The sequence below is a fragment of the Cololabis saira genome, chromosome 11, assembly GCF_033807715.1.
Source record: "Cololabis saira isolate AMF1-May2022 chromosome 11, fColSai1.1, whole genome shotgun sequence".
Taxonomy (NCBI): Eukaryota; Metazoa; Chordata; class Actinopteri; order Beloniformes; family Belonidae; genus Cololabis; species Cololabis saira.
The window spans coordinates 213,501-228,239 of record NC_084597.1 but is presented as its reverse complement, the minus strand read 5'-3'; the positions used below and the strand labels follow the sequence as shown (position 1 = coordinate 228,239).

General features: G+C 44.8%; 15 non-coding genes across 15 annotated transcripts; all 15 read left to right on the top strand.

The window, feature by feature from the left end:
- The first annotated feature begins 384 nt into the window (after nt 1-384).
- trnag-ucc (transfer RNA glycine (anticodon UCC)) lies at nt 385-456 on the top strand. Its single transcript has one exon. It is a non-coding gene; the product is annotated as a tRNA-Gly (tRNA).
- Nucleotides 457-566: 110 nt separating this feature from the next.
- On the top strand, nt 567-638 carry trnaa-ugc (transfer RNA alanine (anticodon UGC)). The gene has a single exon. It is a non-coding gene; the product is annotated as a tRNA-Ala (tRNA).
- Nucleotides 639-2,526: 1,888 nt separating this feature from the next.
- On the top strand, nt 2,527-2,598 carry trnag-ucc (transfer RNA glycine (anticodon UCC)). The gene has a single exon. It is a non-coding gene; the product is annotated as a tRNA-Gly (tRNA).
- A 110-nt stretch (nt 2,599-2,708) lies between these two features.
- trnaa-ugc (transfer RNA alanine (anticodon UGC)) lies at nt 2,709-2,780 on the top strand. The gene has a single exon. It is a non-coding gene; the product is annotated as a tRNA-Ala (tRNA).
- Nucleotides 2,781-4,669: 1,889 nt separating this feature from the next.
- On the top strand, nt 4,670-4,741 carry trnag-ucc (transfer RNA glycine (anticodon UCC)). Its single transcript has one exon. It is a non-coding gene; the product is annotated as a tRNA-Gly (tRNA).
- Nucleotides 4,742-4,851: 110 nt separating this feature from the next.
- trnaa-ugc (transfer RNA alanine (anticodon UGC)) lies at nt 4,852-4,923 on the top strand. The gene has a single exon. It is a non-coding gene; the product is annotated as a tRNA-Ala (tRNA).
- Nucleotides 4,924-6,811: 1,888 nt separating this feature from the next.
- Nucleotides 6,812-6,883, top strand: trnag-ucc (transfer RNA glycine (anticodon UCC)). The gene has a single exon. It is a non-coding gene; the product is annotated as a tRNA-Gly (tRNA).
- A 110-nt stretch (nt 6,884-6,993) lies between these two features.
- trnaa-ugc (transfer RNA alanine (anticodon UGC)) lies at nt 6,994-7,065 on the top strand. Its single transcript has one exon. It is a non-coding gene; the product is annotated as a tRNA-Ala (tRNA).
- Nucleotides 7,066-8,954: 1,889 nt separating this feature from the next.
- trnag-ucc (transfer RNA glycine (anticodon UCC)) lies at nt 8,955-9,026 on the top strand. The gene has a single exon. It is a non-coding gene; the product is annotated as a tRNA-Gly (tRNA).
- A 110-nt stretch (nt 9,027-9,136) lies between these two features.
- On the top strand, nt 9,137-9,208 carry trnaa-ugc (transfer RNA alanine (anticodon UGC)). Its single transcript has one exon. It is a non-coding gene; the product is annotated as a tRNA-Ala (tRNA).
- A 1,887-nt stretch (nt 9,209-11,095) lies between these two features.
- Nucleotides 11,096-11,167, top strand: trnag-ucc (transfer RNA glycine (anticodon UCC)). The gene has a single exon. It is a non-coding gene; the product is annotated as a tRNA-Gly (tRNA).
- A 110-nt stretch (nt 11,168-11,277) lies between these two features.
- Nucleotides 11,278-11,349, top strand: trnaa-ugc (transfer RNA alanine (anticodon UGC)). The gene has a single exon. It is a non-coding gene; the product is annotated as a tRNA-Ala (tRNA).
- A 1,889-nt stretch (nt 11,350-13,238) lies between these two features.
- trnag-ucc (transfer RNA glycine (anticodon UCC)) lies at nt 13,239-13,310 on the top strand. The gene has a single exon. It is a non-coding gene; the product is annotated as a tRNA-Gly (tRNA).
- Nucleotides 13,311-13,420: 110 nt separating this feature from the next.
- trnaa-ugc (transfer RNA alanine (anticodon UGC)) lies at nt 13,421-13,492 on the top strand. The gene has a single exon. It is a non-coding gene; the product is annotated as a tRNA-Ala (tRNA).
- A 1,003-nt stretch (nt 13,493-14,495) lies between these two features.
- On the top strand, nt 14,496-14,567 carry trnag-ucc (transfer RNA glycine (anticodon UCC)). Its single transcript has one exon. It is a non-coding gene; the product is annotated as a tRNA-Gly (tRNA).
- Nucleotides 14,568-14,739: the final 172 nt, after the last annotated feature.

The window sequence follows — 14,739 nt, the reverse complement described above, 5'->3', positions numbered from 1 at the left end:
CTGAAATCTGGTTGTTTCAAGTAAAGGTGAATAAGTATATATCCAGTTTACAATCAGCCCATGGATTTAAACGCTTTATTCTGGCTAATCAAATTTACCCTCTCTGTTTAAAGGTTAGGAGGAGTTATGCAACATTGCCACCTTCGGAATTTCACGCAGACAGTCCAGGTAATAATTCACCCTGAAGTCAAGAAAAGCACTGATGTCCAAGTTAATTCAAAACAGAGCAAAGCAAAGCAGCAGCATTGTTGAGGTTAGGGTCCCCCAGCATCTAGTCATCTAGTCCTGCATTTTGCTGCAAAGCGGACAGACAAACCTCAGTCCCATTGAAAACCGGATTTGCCCTGTGTTGCGGAAATTATGACGTTTATGTGCCAAATCTGTGCGATGGTGGTATAGTGGTGAGCATAGCTGCCTTCCAAGCAGTTGACCCGGGTTCGATTCCCGGCCATCGCAGCACTACTTTTGTGAAAAATCTGAATTTTCACAGTTCATCAGAGTTTGTTCTCTGGATTTCGTAACTCTTAGAACTTCCTGTCTTCGTGTCTTCAAGACAACCCCCTGAAGGGGATGTAGCTCAGTGGTAGAGCGCATGCTTTGCATGTATGAGGCCCCGGGTTCAATCCCCGGCATCTCCATTATTTGTGTTAATAAACCACACGACGTAAGAAAGAGTAATCAGCAACACTGATTGTTCCATAAAGGATTAATTATGTTCACAGTTAGACAAACTCACAAGATGAATTGGTCTTGGTGCTTGCTATTGAACATCAATGCCTTCAAAAAGCTTTAATGGTCATGAGGAATATATATGGGACACATACATATGTATGCATTTACACTCACCGGCCACTTTATTAGGTAAAATAACTGCTCCAACTGCTCTTCGACGAAAACTTCTAACCAGCCAATCACATGGCAGCAAATCAACGCAATTAGGCACGTAGACATGGTCAAGAGAATCTCCTGTAGTTCAAACCAAACATCCGAATGAGGAGTACAGTGAGTTAAGTGACTTTGAACGTGGCATGGTTATTGGTAACAGACGGGCTGGTCTGAGTATTTCAGAACCTGCCGATCTACTGGGATTTTCCCGCAAAAACCTTTCTGGGGTTCACAGAGAGTCGTCGGAAAAAGAGAAAATATCCAGTGGGCGGTAGTTCCTTGGGGGCAAATGCCTTGTGGATGTCAGAGGTCAGAAGAGAATGGCTAGACTGGTTGTAGCTGATAGAAAGGCAACAGTAACTCAAATAACCACTGGTTACAACCGAGGTATGCCGAAGGGCATCTCTGAATGCACAACACATCGAACCTTGAGGCGGATGGGCCACAGCAGCAGAACCACACTGGGTACCACTCCTGTCAGCTAAGAACAGGAAACCGAGGCTTCAATTCACTCACTCAGGTTCACCAAATTTGGACAACAGAAGTTTGGAAAAAGGTTGCCTGGTATGATGAGTCTCAATATCGGCTGCGACATTCTGATGGTATGGTCAGAATTTGCCATCACAACATGAAAGCATGGATCCATCCTGCCTTGTATCAACGGTTCAGGCTGGTGGTGGTGGTGGTGGTGTAACGGTTTGGGGGATATTTTTATGGCACACTACCAATTTAACATTGGGCCAATGCCACAGCCTACCTGAGTATTGTTGCCGACCATGTCCATCCCTTTATGACCGCAGTGTACCCATTTTCTGATGGCTACTTCCAGCAGGATAACGCGACGTGTCATAAAGCCTGAATCATCTCAGAACGGTTTGTTGAACATGACAATGAGTTCACTGTCCTCAAATGGCCTCCACAGTCACCAGATCTCAAACCAATAGAACACCTTTGGAATGTGGTGGAACGGGAGATTCACATCATGGATGTGCAGCCGACAAATCTGCAGCAACTGCGTGATGCCATCATGTCAATATGGACCAAATTCTCTGAGGAATGTTTCCAGTACCTTGTTAAATCAATGCCACGAAGGATTAAGGCAGTTCTGAAGGGAAAAGGGCGTCCAACCCGGTACTAGCAAGGTGTACCTATTAAAGTGACCATTGATTGTATATAGACTCATGTCTAACCTTCAGGACCCCATTGTTCAAAAGCAATCCAGCAAGATTGATCCAGTGGGGCTCAAAGAAGCAGGATCCTGAAATCTGGTTGTTTCAAGTAAAGGTGAATAAGTATATATCCAGTTTACAATCAGCCCATGGATTTAAACGCTTTATTCTGGCTAATCAAATTTACCCTCTCTGTTTAAAGGTTAGGAGGAGTTATGCAACATTGCCACCTTCGGAATTTCACGCAGACAGTCCAGGTAATAATTCACCCTGAAGTCAAGAAAAGCACTGATGTCCAAGTTAATTCAAAACAGAGCAAAGCAAAGCAGCAGCATTGTTGAGGTTAGGGTCCCCCAGCATCTAGTCATCTAGTCCTGCATTTTGCTGCAAAGCGGACAGACAAACCTCAGTCCCATTGAAACCGAATTTGCCCTGTGTTGCGGAAATTATGACGTTTATGTGCCAAATCTGTGCGATGGTGGTATAGTGGTGAGCATAGCTGCCTTCCAAGCAGTTGACCCGGGTTCGATTCCCGGCCATCGCAGCACTACTTTTGTGAAAAATCTGAATTTTCACAGTTCATCAGAGTTCGTTCTCTGGATTTCGTAACTCTTAGAACTTCCTGTCTTCGTGTCTTCAAGACAACCCCCTGAAGGGGATCTAGCTCAGTGGTAGAGCGCATGCTTTGCATGTATGAGGCCCCGGGTTCAATCCCCGGCATCTCCATTATTTGTGTTAATAAACCACACGACGTAAGAAAGAGTAATCAGCAACACTGATTGTTCCATAAAGGATGAATTATGTTCACAGTTAGACAAACTCACAAGATGAATTGGTCTTGGTGCTTGCTATTGAACATCAATGCCTTCAAAAAGCTTTAATGGTCATGAGGAATATATATGGGACACATACATATGTATGCATTTACACTCACCGGCCACTTTATTAGGTAAAATAACTGCTCCAACTGCTCTTCGACGAAAACTTCTAACCAGCCAATCACATGGCAGCAAATCAACGCAATTAGGCACGTAGACATGGTCAAGAGAATCTCCTGTAGTTCAAACCAAACATCCGAATGAGGAGTACAGTGAGTTAAGTGACTTTGAACGTGGCATGGTTATTGGTAACAGACGGGCTGGTCTGAGTATTTCAGAACCTGCCGATCTACTGGGATTTTCCCGCAAAAACCTTTCTGGGGTTCACAGAGAGTCGTCGGAAAAAGAGAAAATATCCAGTGGGCGGTAGTTCCTTGGGGGCAAATGCCTTGTGGATGTCAGAGGTCAGAAGAGAATGGCTAGACTGGTTGTAGCTGATAGAAAGGCAACAGTAACTCAAATAACCACTGGTTACAACCGAGGTATGCCGAAGGGCATCTCTGAATGCACAACACATCGAACCTTGAGGCGGATGGGCCACAGCAGCAGAACCACACTGGGTACCACTCCTGTCAGCTAAGAACAGGAAACCGAGGCTTCAATTCACTCACTCAGGTTCACCAAATTTGGACAACAGAAGTTTGGAAAAAGGTTGCCTGGTATGATGAGTCTCAATATCGGCTGCGACATTCTGATGGTATGGTCAGAATTTGGCATCACAACATGAAAGCATGGATCCATCCTGCCTTGTATCAACGGTTCAGGCTGGTGGTGGTGGTGGTGGTGTAACGGTTTGGGGGATATTTTTATGGCACACTACCAATTTAACATTGGGCCAATGCCACAGCCTACCTGAGTATTGTTGCCGACCATGTCCATCCCTTTATGACCGCAGTGTACCCATTTTCTGATGGCTACTTCCAGCAGGATAACGCGACGTGTCATAAAGCCCGAATCATCTCAGAACGGTTTGTTGAACATGACAATGAGTTCACTGTCCTCAAATGGCCTCCACAGTCACCAGATCTCAAACCAATAGAACACCTTTGGAATGTGGTGGAACGGGAGATTCACATCATGGATGTGCAGCCGACAAATCTGCAGCAACTGCGTGATGCCATCATGTCAATATGGACCAAATTCTCTGAGGAATGTTTCCAGTACCTTGTTAAATCAATGCCACGAAGGATTAAGGCAGTTCTGAAGGGAAAAGGGCGTCCAACCCGGTACTAGCAAGGTGTACCTATTAAAGTGACCATTGATTGTATATAGACTCATGTCTAACCTTCAGGACCCCATTGTTCAAAAGCAATCCAGCAAGATTGATCCAGTGGGGCTCAAAGAAGCAGGATCCTGAAATCTGGTTGTTTCAAGTAAAGGTGAATAAGTATATATCCAGTTTACAATCAGCCCATGGATTTAAACGCTTTATTCTGGCTAATCAAATTTACCCTCTCTGTTTAAAGGTTAGGAGGAGTTATGCAACATTGCCACCTTCGGAATTTCACGCAGACAGTCCAGGTAATAATTCACCCTGAAGTCAAGAAAAGCACTGATGTCCAAGTTAATTCAAAACAGAGCAAAGCAAAGCAGCAGCATTGTTGAGGTTAGGGTCCCCCAGCATCTAGTCATCTAGTCCTGCATTTTGCTGCAAAGCGGACAGACAAACCTCAGTCCCATTGAAAACCAGATTTGCCCTGTGTTGCGGAAATTATGACGTTTATGTGCCAAATCTGTGCGATGGTGGTATAGTGGTGAGCATAGCTGCCTTCCAAGCAGTTGACCCGGGTTCGATTCCCGGCCATCGCAGCACTACTTTTGTGAAAAATCTGAATTTTCACAGTTCATCAGAGTTTGTTCTCTGGATTTCGTAACTCTTAGAACTTCCTGTCTTCGTGTCTTCAAGACAACCCCCTGAAGGGGATGTAGCTCAGTGGTAGAGCGCATGCTTTGCATGTATGAGGCCCCGGGTTCAATCCCCGGCATCTCCATTATTTGTGTTAATAAACCACACGACGTAAGAAAGAGTAATCAGCAACACTGATTGTTCCATAAAGGATTAATTATGTTCACAGTTAGACAAACTCACAAGATGAATTGGTCTTGGTGCTTGCTATTGAACATCAATGCCTTCAAAAAGCTTTAATGGTCATGAGGAATATATATGGGACACATACATATGTATGCATTTACACTCACCGGCCACTTTATTAGGTAAAATAACTGCTCCAACTGCTCTTCGACGAAAACTTCTAACCAGCCAATCACATGGCAGCAAATCAACGCAATTAGGCACGTAGACATGGTCAAGAGAATCTCCTGTAGTTCAAACCAAACATCCGAATGAGGAGTACAGTGAGTTAAGTGACTTTGAACGTGGCATGGTTATTGGTAACAGACGGGCTGGTCTGAGTATTTCAGAACCTGCCGATCTACTGGGATTTTCCCGCAAAAACCTTTCTGGGGTTCACAGAGAGTCGTCGGAAAAAGAGAAAATATCCAGTGGGCGGTAGTTCCTTGGAGGCAAATGCCTTGTGGATGTCAGAGGTCAGAAGAGAATGGCTAGACTGGTTGTAGCTGATAGAAAGGCAACAGTAACTCAAATAACCACTGGTTACAACCGAGGTATGCCGAAGGGCATCTCTGAATGCACAACACATCGAACCTTGAGGCGGATGGGCCACAGCAGCAGAACCACACTGGGTACCACTCCTGTCAGCTAAGAACAGGAAACCGAGGCTTCAATTCACTCACTCAGGTTCACCAAATTTGGACAACAGAAGTTTGGAAAAAGGTTGCCTGGTATGATGAGTCTCAATATCGGCTGCGACATTCTGATGGTATGGTCAGAATTTGCCATCACAACATGAAAGCATGGATCCATCCTGCCTTGTATCAACGGTTCAGGCTGGTGGTGGTGGTGGTGGTGTAACGGTTTGGGGGATATTTTTATGGCACACTACCAATTTAACATTGGGCCAATGCCACAGCCTACCTGAGTATTGTTGCCGACCATGTCCATCCCTTTATGACCGCAGTGTACCCATTTTCTGATGGCTACTTCCAGCAGGATAACGCGACGTGTCATAAAGCCTGAATCATCTCAGAACGGTTTGTTGAACATGACAATGAGTTCACTGTCCTCAAATGGCCTCCACAGTCACCAGATCTCAAACCAATAGAACACCTTTGGAATGTGGTGGAACGGGAGATTCACATCATGGATGTGCAGCCGACAAATCTGCAGCAACTGCGTGATGCCATCATGTCAATATGGACCAAATTCTCTGAGGAATGTTTCCAGTACCTTGTTAAATCAATGCCACGAAGGATTAAGGCAGTTCTGAAGGGAAAAGGGCGTCCAACCCGGTACTAGCAAGGTGTACCTATTAAAGTGACCATTGATTGTATATAGACTCATGTCTAACCTTCAGGACCCCATTGTTCAAAAGCAATCCAGCAAGATTGATCCAGTGGGGCTCAAAGAAGCAGGATCCTGAAATCTGGTTGTTTCAAGTAAAGGTGAATAAGTATATATCCAGTTTACAATCAGCCCATGGATTTAAACGCTTTATTCTGGCTAATCAAATTTACCCTCTCTGTTTAAAGGTTAGGAGGAGTTATGCAACATTGCCACCTTCGGAATTTCACGCAGACAGTCCAGGTAATAATTCACCCTGAAGTCAAGAAAAGCACTGATGTCCAAGTTAATTCAAAACAGAGCAAAGCAAAGCAGCAGCATTGTTGAGGTTAGGGTCCCCCAGCATCTAGTCATCTAGTCCTGCATTTTGCTGCAAAGCGGACAGACAAACCTCAGTCCCATTGAAACCGAATTTGCCCTGTGTTGCGGAAATTATGACGTTTATGTGCCAAATCTGTGCGATGGTGGTATAGTGGTGAGCATAGCTGCCTTCCAAGCAGTTGACCCGGGTTCGATTCCCGGCCATCGCAGCACTACTTTTGTGAAAAATCTGAATTTTCACAGTTCATCAGAGTTCGTTCTCTGGATTTCGTAACTCTTAGAACTTCCTGTCTTCGTGTCTTCAAGACAACCCCCTGAAGGGGATCTAGCTCAGTGGTAGAGCGCATGCTTTGCATGTATGAGGCCCCGGGTTCAATCCCCGGCATCTCCATTATTTGTGTTAATAAACCACACGACGTAAGAAAGAGTAATCAGCAACACTGATTGTTCCATAAAGGATGAATTATGTTCACAGTTAGACAAACTCACAAGATGAATTGGTCTTGGTGCTTGCTATTGAACATCAATGCCTTCAAAAAGCTTTAATGGTCATGAGGAATATATATGGGACACATACATATGTATGCATTTACACTCACCGGCCACTTTATTAGGTAAAATAACTGCTCCAACTGCTCTTCGACGAAAACTTCTAACCAGCCAATCACATGGCAGCAAATCAACGCAATTAGGCACGTAGACATGGTCAAGAGAATCTCCTGTAGTTCAAACCAAACATCCGAATGAGGAGTACAGTGAGTTAAGTGACTTTGAACGTGGCATGGTTATTGGTAACAGACGGGCTGGTCTGAGTATTTCAGAACCTGCCGATCTACTGGGATTTTCCCGCAAAAACCTTTCTGGGGTTCACAGAGAGTCGTCGGAAAAAGAGAAAATATCCAGTGGGCGGTAGTTCCTTGGGGGCAAATGCCTTGTGGATGTCAGAGGTCAGAAGAGAATGGCTAGACTGGTTGTAGCTGATAGAAAGGCAACAGTAACTCAAATAACCACTGGTTACAACCGAGGTATGCCGAAGGGCATCTCTGAATGCACAACACATCGAACCTTGAGGCGGATGGGCCACAGCAGCAGAACCACACTGGGTACCACTCCTGTCAGCTAAGAACAGGAAACCGAGGCTTCAATTCACTCACTCAGGTTCACCAAATTTGGACAACAGAAGTTTGGAAAAAGGTTGCCTGGTATGATGAGTCTCAATATCGGCTGCGACATTCTGATGGTATGGTCAGAATTTGCCATCACAACATGAAAGCATGGATCCATCCTGCCTTGTATCAACGGTTCAGGCTGGTGGTGGTGGTGGTGGTGTAACGGTTTGGGGGATATTTTTATGGCACACTACCAATTTAACATTGGGCCAATGCCACAGCCTACCTGAGTATTGTTGCCGACCATGTCCATCCCTTTATGACCGCAGTGTACCCATTTTCTGATGGCTACTTCCAGCAGGATAACGCGACGTGTCATAAAGCCCGAATCATCTCAGAACGGTTTGTTGAACATGACAATGAGTTCACTGTCCTCAAATGGCCTCCACAGTCACCAGATCTCAAACCAATAGAACACCTTTGGAATGTGGTGGAACGGGAGATTCACATCATGGATGTGCAGCCGACAAATCTGCAGCAACTGCGTGATGCCATCATGTCAATATGGACCAAATTCTCTGAGGAATGTTTCCAGTACCTTGTTAAATCAATGCCACGAAGGATTAAGGCAGTTCTGAAGGGAAAAGGGCGTCCAACCCGGTACTAGCAAGGTGTACCTATTAAAGTGACCATTGATTGTATATAGACTCATGTCTAACCTTCAGGACCCCATTGTTCAAAAGCAATCCAGCAAGATTGATCCAGTGGGGCTCAAAGAAGCAGGATCCTGAAATCTGGTTGTTTCAAGTAAAGGTGAATAAGTATATATCCAGTTTACAATCAGCCCATGGATTTAAACGCTTTATTCTGGCTAATCAAATTTACCCTCTCTGTTTAAAGGTTAGGAGGAGTTATGCAACATTGCCACCTTCGGAATTTCACGCAGACAGTCCAGGTAATAATTCACCCTGAAGTCAAGAAAAGCACTGATGTCCAAGTTAATTCAAAACAGAGCAAAGCAAAGCAGCAGCATTGTTGAGGTTAGGGTCCCCCAGCATCTAGTCATCTAGTCCTGCATTTTGCTGCAAAGCGGACAGACAAACCTCAGTCCCATTGAAAACCGGATTTGCCCTGTGTTGCGGAAATTATGACGTTTATGTGCCAAATTTGTGCGATGGTGGTATAGTGGTGAGCATAGCTGCCTTCCAAGCAGTTGACCCGGGTTCGATTCCCGGCCATCGCAGCACTACTTTTGTGAAAAATCTGAATTTTCACAGTTCATCAGAGTTCGTTCTCTGGATTTCGTAACTCTTAGAACTTCCTGTCTTCGTGTCTTCAAGACAACCCCCTGAAGGGGATGTAGCTCAGTGGTAGAGCGCATGCTTTGCATGTATGAGGCCCCGGGTTCAATCCCCGGCATCTCCATTATTTGTGTTAATAAACCACACGACGTAAGAAAGAGTAATCAGCAACACTGATTGTTCCATAAAGGATGAATTATGTTCAGTTAGACAAACTCACAAGATGAATTGGTCTTGGTGCTTGCTATTGAACATCAATGCCTTCAAAAAGCTTTAATGGTCATGAGGAATATATATGGGACACATACATATGTATGCATTTACACTCACCGGCCACTTTATTAGGTAAAATAACTGCTCCAACTGCTCTTCGACGAAAACTTCTAACCAGCCAATCACATGGCAGCAAATCAACGCAATTAGGCACGTAGACATGGTCAAGAGAATCTCCTGTAGTTCAAACCAAACATCCGAATGAGGAGTACAGTGAGTTAAGTGACTTTGAACGTGGCATGGTTATTGGTAACAGACGGGCTGGTCTGAGTATTTCAGAACCTGCCGATCTACTGGGATTTTCCCGCAAAAACCTTTCTGGGGTTCACAGAGAGTCGTCGGAAAAAGAGAAAATATCCAGTGGGCGGTAGTTCCTTGGGGGCAAATGCCTTGTGGATGTCAGAGGTCAGAAGAGAATGGCTAGACTGGTTGTAGCTGATAGAAAGGCAACAGTAACTCAAATAACCACTGGTTACAACCGAGGTATGCCGAAGGGCATCTCTGAATGCACAACACATCGAACCTTGAGGCGGATGGGCCACAGCAGCAGAACCACACTGGGTACCACTCCTGTCAGCTAAGAACAGGAAACCGAGGCTTCAATTCACTCACTCAGGTTCACCAAATTTGGACAACAGAAGTTTGGAAAAAGGTTGCCTGGTATGATGAGTCTCAATATCGGCTGCGACATTCTGATGGTATGGTCAGAATTTGGCATCACAACATGAAAGCATGGATCCATCCTGCCTTGTATCAACGGTTCAGGCTGGTGGTGGTGGTGGTGGTGTAACGGTTTGGGGGATATTTTTATGGCACACTACCAATTTAACATTGGGCCAATGCCACAGCCTACCTGAGTATTGTTGCCGACCATGTCCATCCCTTTATGACCGCAGTGTACCCATTTTCTGATGGCTACTTCCAGCAGGATAACGCGACGTGTCATAAAGCCCGAATCATCTCAGAACGGTTTGTTGAACATGACAATGAGTTCACTGTCCTCAAATGGCCTCCACAGTCACCAGATCTCAAACCAATAGAACACCTTTGGAATGTGGTGGAACGGGAGATTCACATCATGGATGTGCAGCCAACAAATCTGCAGCAACTGCGTGATGCCATCATGTCAATATGGACCAAATTCTCTGAGGAATGTTTCCAGTACCTTGTTAAATCAATGCCACGAAGGATTAAGGCAGTTCTGAAGGGAAAAGGGCGTCCAACCCGGTACTAGCAAGGTGTACCTATTAAAGTGACCATTGATTGTATATAGACTCATGTCTAACCTTCAGGACCCCATTGTTCAAAAGCAATCCAGCAAGATTGATCCAGTGGGGCTCAAAGAAGCAGGATCCTGAAATCTGGTTGTTTCAAGTAAAGGTGAATAAGTATATATCCAGTTTACAATCAGCCCATGGATTTAAACGCTTTATTCTGGCTAATCAAATTTACCCTCTCTGTTTAAAGGTTAGGAGGAGTTATGCAACATTGCCACCTTCGGAATTTCACGCAGACAGTCCAGGTAATAATTCACCCTGAAGTCAAGAAAAGCACTGATGTCCAAGTTAATTCAAAACAGAGCAAAGCAAAGCAGCAGCATTGTTGAGGTTAGGGTCCCCCAGCATCTAGTCATCTAGTCCTGCATTTTGCTGCAAAGCGGACAGACAAACCTCAGTCCCATTGAAAACCGGATTTGCCCTGTGTTGCGGAAATTATGACGTTTATGTGCCAAATCTGTGCGATGGTGGTATAGTGGTGAGCATAGCTGCCTTCCAAGCAGTTGACCCGGGTTCGATTCCCGGCCATCGCAGCACTACTTTTGTGAAAAATCTGAATTTTCACAGTTCATCAGAGTTCGTTCTCTGGATTTCGTAACTCTTAGAACTTCCTGTCTTCGTGTCTTCAAGACAACCCCCTGAAGGGGATGTAGCTCAGTGGTAGAGCGCATGCTTTGCATGTATGAGGCCCCGGGTTCAATCCCCGGCATCTCCATTATTTGTGTTAATAAACCACACGACGTAAGAAAGAGTAATCAGCAACACTGATTGTTCCATAAAGGATGAATTATGTTCACAGTTAGACAAACTCACAAGATGAATTGGTCTTGGTGCTTGCTATTGAACATCAATGCCTTCAAAAAGCTTTAATGGTCATGAGGAATATATATGGGACACATACATATGTATGCATTTACACTCACCGGCCACTTTATTAGGTAAAATAACTGCTCCAACTGCTCTTCGACGAAAACTTCTAACCAGCCAATCACATGGCAGCAAATCAACGCAATTAGGCACGTAGACATGGTCAAGAGAATCTCCTGTAGTTCAAACCAAACATCCGAATGAGGAGTACAGTGAGTTAAGTGACTTTGAACGTGGCATGGTTATTGGTAACAGACGGGCTGGTCTGAGTATTTCAGAACCTGCCGATCTACTGGGATTTTCCCGCAAAAACCTTTCTGGGGTTCACAGAGAGTCGTCGGAAAAAGAGAAAATATCCAGTGGGCGGTAGTTCCTTGGGGGCAAATGCCTTGTGGATGTCAGAGGTCAGAAGAGAATGGCTAGACTGGTTGTAGCTGATAGAAAGGCAACAGTAACTCAAATAACCACTGGTTACAACCGAGGTATGCCGAAGGGCATCTCTGAATGCACAACACATCGAACCTTGAGGCGGATGGGCCACAGCAGCAGAACCACACTGGGTACCACTCCTGTCAGCTAAGAACAGGAAACCGAGGCTTCAATTCACTCACTCAGGTTCACCAAATTTGGACAACAGAAGTTTGGAAAAAGGTTGCCTGGTATGATGAGTCTCAATATCGGCTGCGACATTCTGATGGTATGGTCAGAATTTGCCATCACAACATGAAAGCATGGATCCATCCTGCCTTGTATCAACGGTTCAGGCTGGTGGTGGTGGTGGTGGTGTAACGGTTTGGGGGATATTTTTATGGCACACTACCAATTTAACATTGGGCCAATGCCACAGCCTACCTGAGTATTGTTGCCGACCATGTCCATCCCTTTATGACCGCAGTGTACCCATTTTCTGATGGCTACTTCCAGCAGGATAACGCGACGTGTCATAAAGCCCGAATCATCTCAGAACGGTTTGTTGAACATGACAATGAGTTCACTGTCCTCAAATGGCCTCCACAGTCACCAGATCTCAAACCAATAGAACACCTTTGGAATGTGGTGGAACGGGAGATTCACATCATGGATGTGCAGCCGACAAATCTGCAGCAACTGCGTGATGCCATCATGTCAATATGGACCAAATTCTCTGAGGAATGTTTCCAGTACCTTGTTAAATCAATGCCACGAAGGATTAAGGCAGTTCTGAAGGGAAAAGGGCGTCCAACCCGGTACTAGCAAGGTGTACCTATTAAAGTGACCATTGATTGTATATAGACTCATGTCTAACCTTCAGGACCCCATTGTTCAAAAGCAATCCAGCAAGATTGATCCAGTGGGGCTCAAAGAAGCAGGATCCTGAAATCTGGTTGTTTCAAGTAAAGGTGAATAAGTATATATCCAGTTTACAATCAGCCCATGGATTTAAACGCTTTATTCTGGCTAATCAAATTTACCCTCTCTGTTTAAAGGTTAGGAGGAGTTATGCAACATTGCCACCTTCGGAATTTCACGCAGACAGTCCAGGTAATAATTCACCCTGAAGTCAAGAAAAGCACTGATGTCCAAGTTAATTCAAAACAGAGCAAAGCAAAGCAGCAGCATTGTTGAGGTTAGGGTCCCCCAGCATCTAGTCATCTAGTCCTGCATTTTGCTGCAAAGCGGACAGACAAACCTCAGTCCCATTGAAAACCGGATTTGCCCTGTGTTGCGGAAATTATGACGTTTATGTGCCAAATCTGTGCGATGGTGGTATAGTGGTGAGCATAGCTGCCTTCCAAGCAGTTGACCCGGGTTCGATTCCCGGCCATCGCAGCACTACTTTTGTGAAAAATCTGAATTTTCACAGTTCATCAGAGTTCGTTCTCTGGATTTCGTAACTCTTAGAACTTCCTGTCTTCGTGTCTTCAAGACAACCCCCTGAAGGGGATGTAGCTCAGTGGTAGAGCGCATGCTTTGCATGTATGAGGCCCCGGGTTCAATCCCCGGCATCTCCATTATTTGTGTTAATAAACCACACGACGTAAGAAAGAGTAATCAGCAACACTGATTGTTCCATAAAGGATGAATTATGTTCACAGTTAGACAAACTCACAAGATGAATTGGTCTTGGTGCTTGCTATTGAACATCAATGCCTTCAAAAAGCTTTAATGGTCATGAGGAATATATATGGGACACATACATATGTATGTAACGCGACGTGTCATAAAGCCCGAATCATCTCAGAACGGTTTGTTGAACATGACAATGAGTTCACTGTCCTCAAATGGCCTCCACAGTCACCAGATCTCAAACCAATAGAACACCTTTGGAATGTGGTGGAACGGGAGATTCACATCATGGATGTGCAGCCGACAAATCTGCAGCAACTGCGTGATGCCATCATGTCAATATGGACCAAATTCTCTGAGGAATGTTTCCAGTACCTTGTTAAATCAATGCCACGAAGGATTAAGGCAGTTCTGAAGGGAAAAGGGCGTCCAACCCGGTACTAGCAAGGTGTACCTATTAAAGTGACCATTGATTGTATATAGACTCATGTCTAACCTTCAGGACCCCATTGTTCAAAAGCAATCCAGCAAGATTGATCCAGTGGGGCTCAAAGAAGCAGGATCCTGAAATCTGGTTGTTTCAAGTAAAGGTGAATAAGTATATATCCAGTTTACAATCAGCCCATGGATTTAAACGCTTTATTCTGGCTAATCAAATTTACCCTCTCTGTTTAAAGGTTAGGAGGAGTTATGCAACATTGCCACCTTCGGAATTTCACGCAGACAGTCCAGGTAATAATTCACCCTGAAGTCAAGAAAAGCACTGATGTCCAAGTTAATTCAAAACAGAGCAAAGCAAAGCAGCAGCATTGTTGAGGTTAGGGTCCCCCAGCATCTAGTCATCTAGTCCTGCATTTTGCTGCAAAGCGGACAGACAAACCTCAGTCCCATTGAAAACCGGATTTGCCCTGTGTTGCGGAAATTATGACGTTTATGTGCCAAATCTGTGCGATGGTGGTATAGTGGTGAGCATAGCTGCCTTCCAAGCAGTTGACCCGGGTTCGATTCCCAGCCATCGCAGCACTACTTTTGTGAAAAATCTGAATTTTCACAGTTCATCAGAGTTCGTTCTCTGGATTTCGTAACTCTTAGAACTTCCTGTCTTCGTGTCTTCAAGACAACCCCCTGAAGGGGATGTAGCTCAGTGGTAGAGCGCATGTTTTGCATGTATGAGGCCCCGGGTTCAATCCCC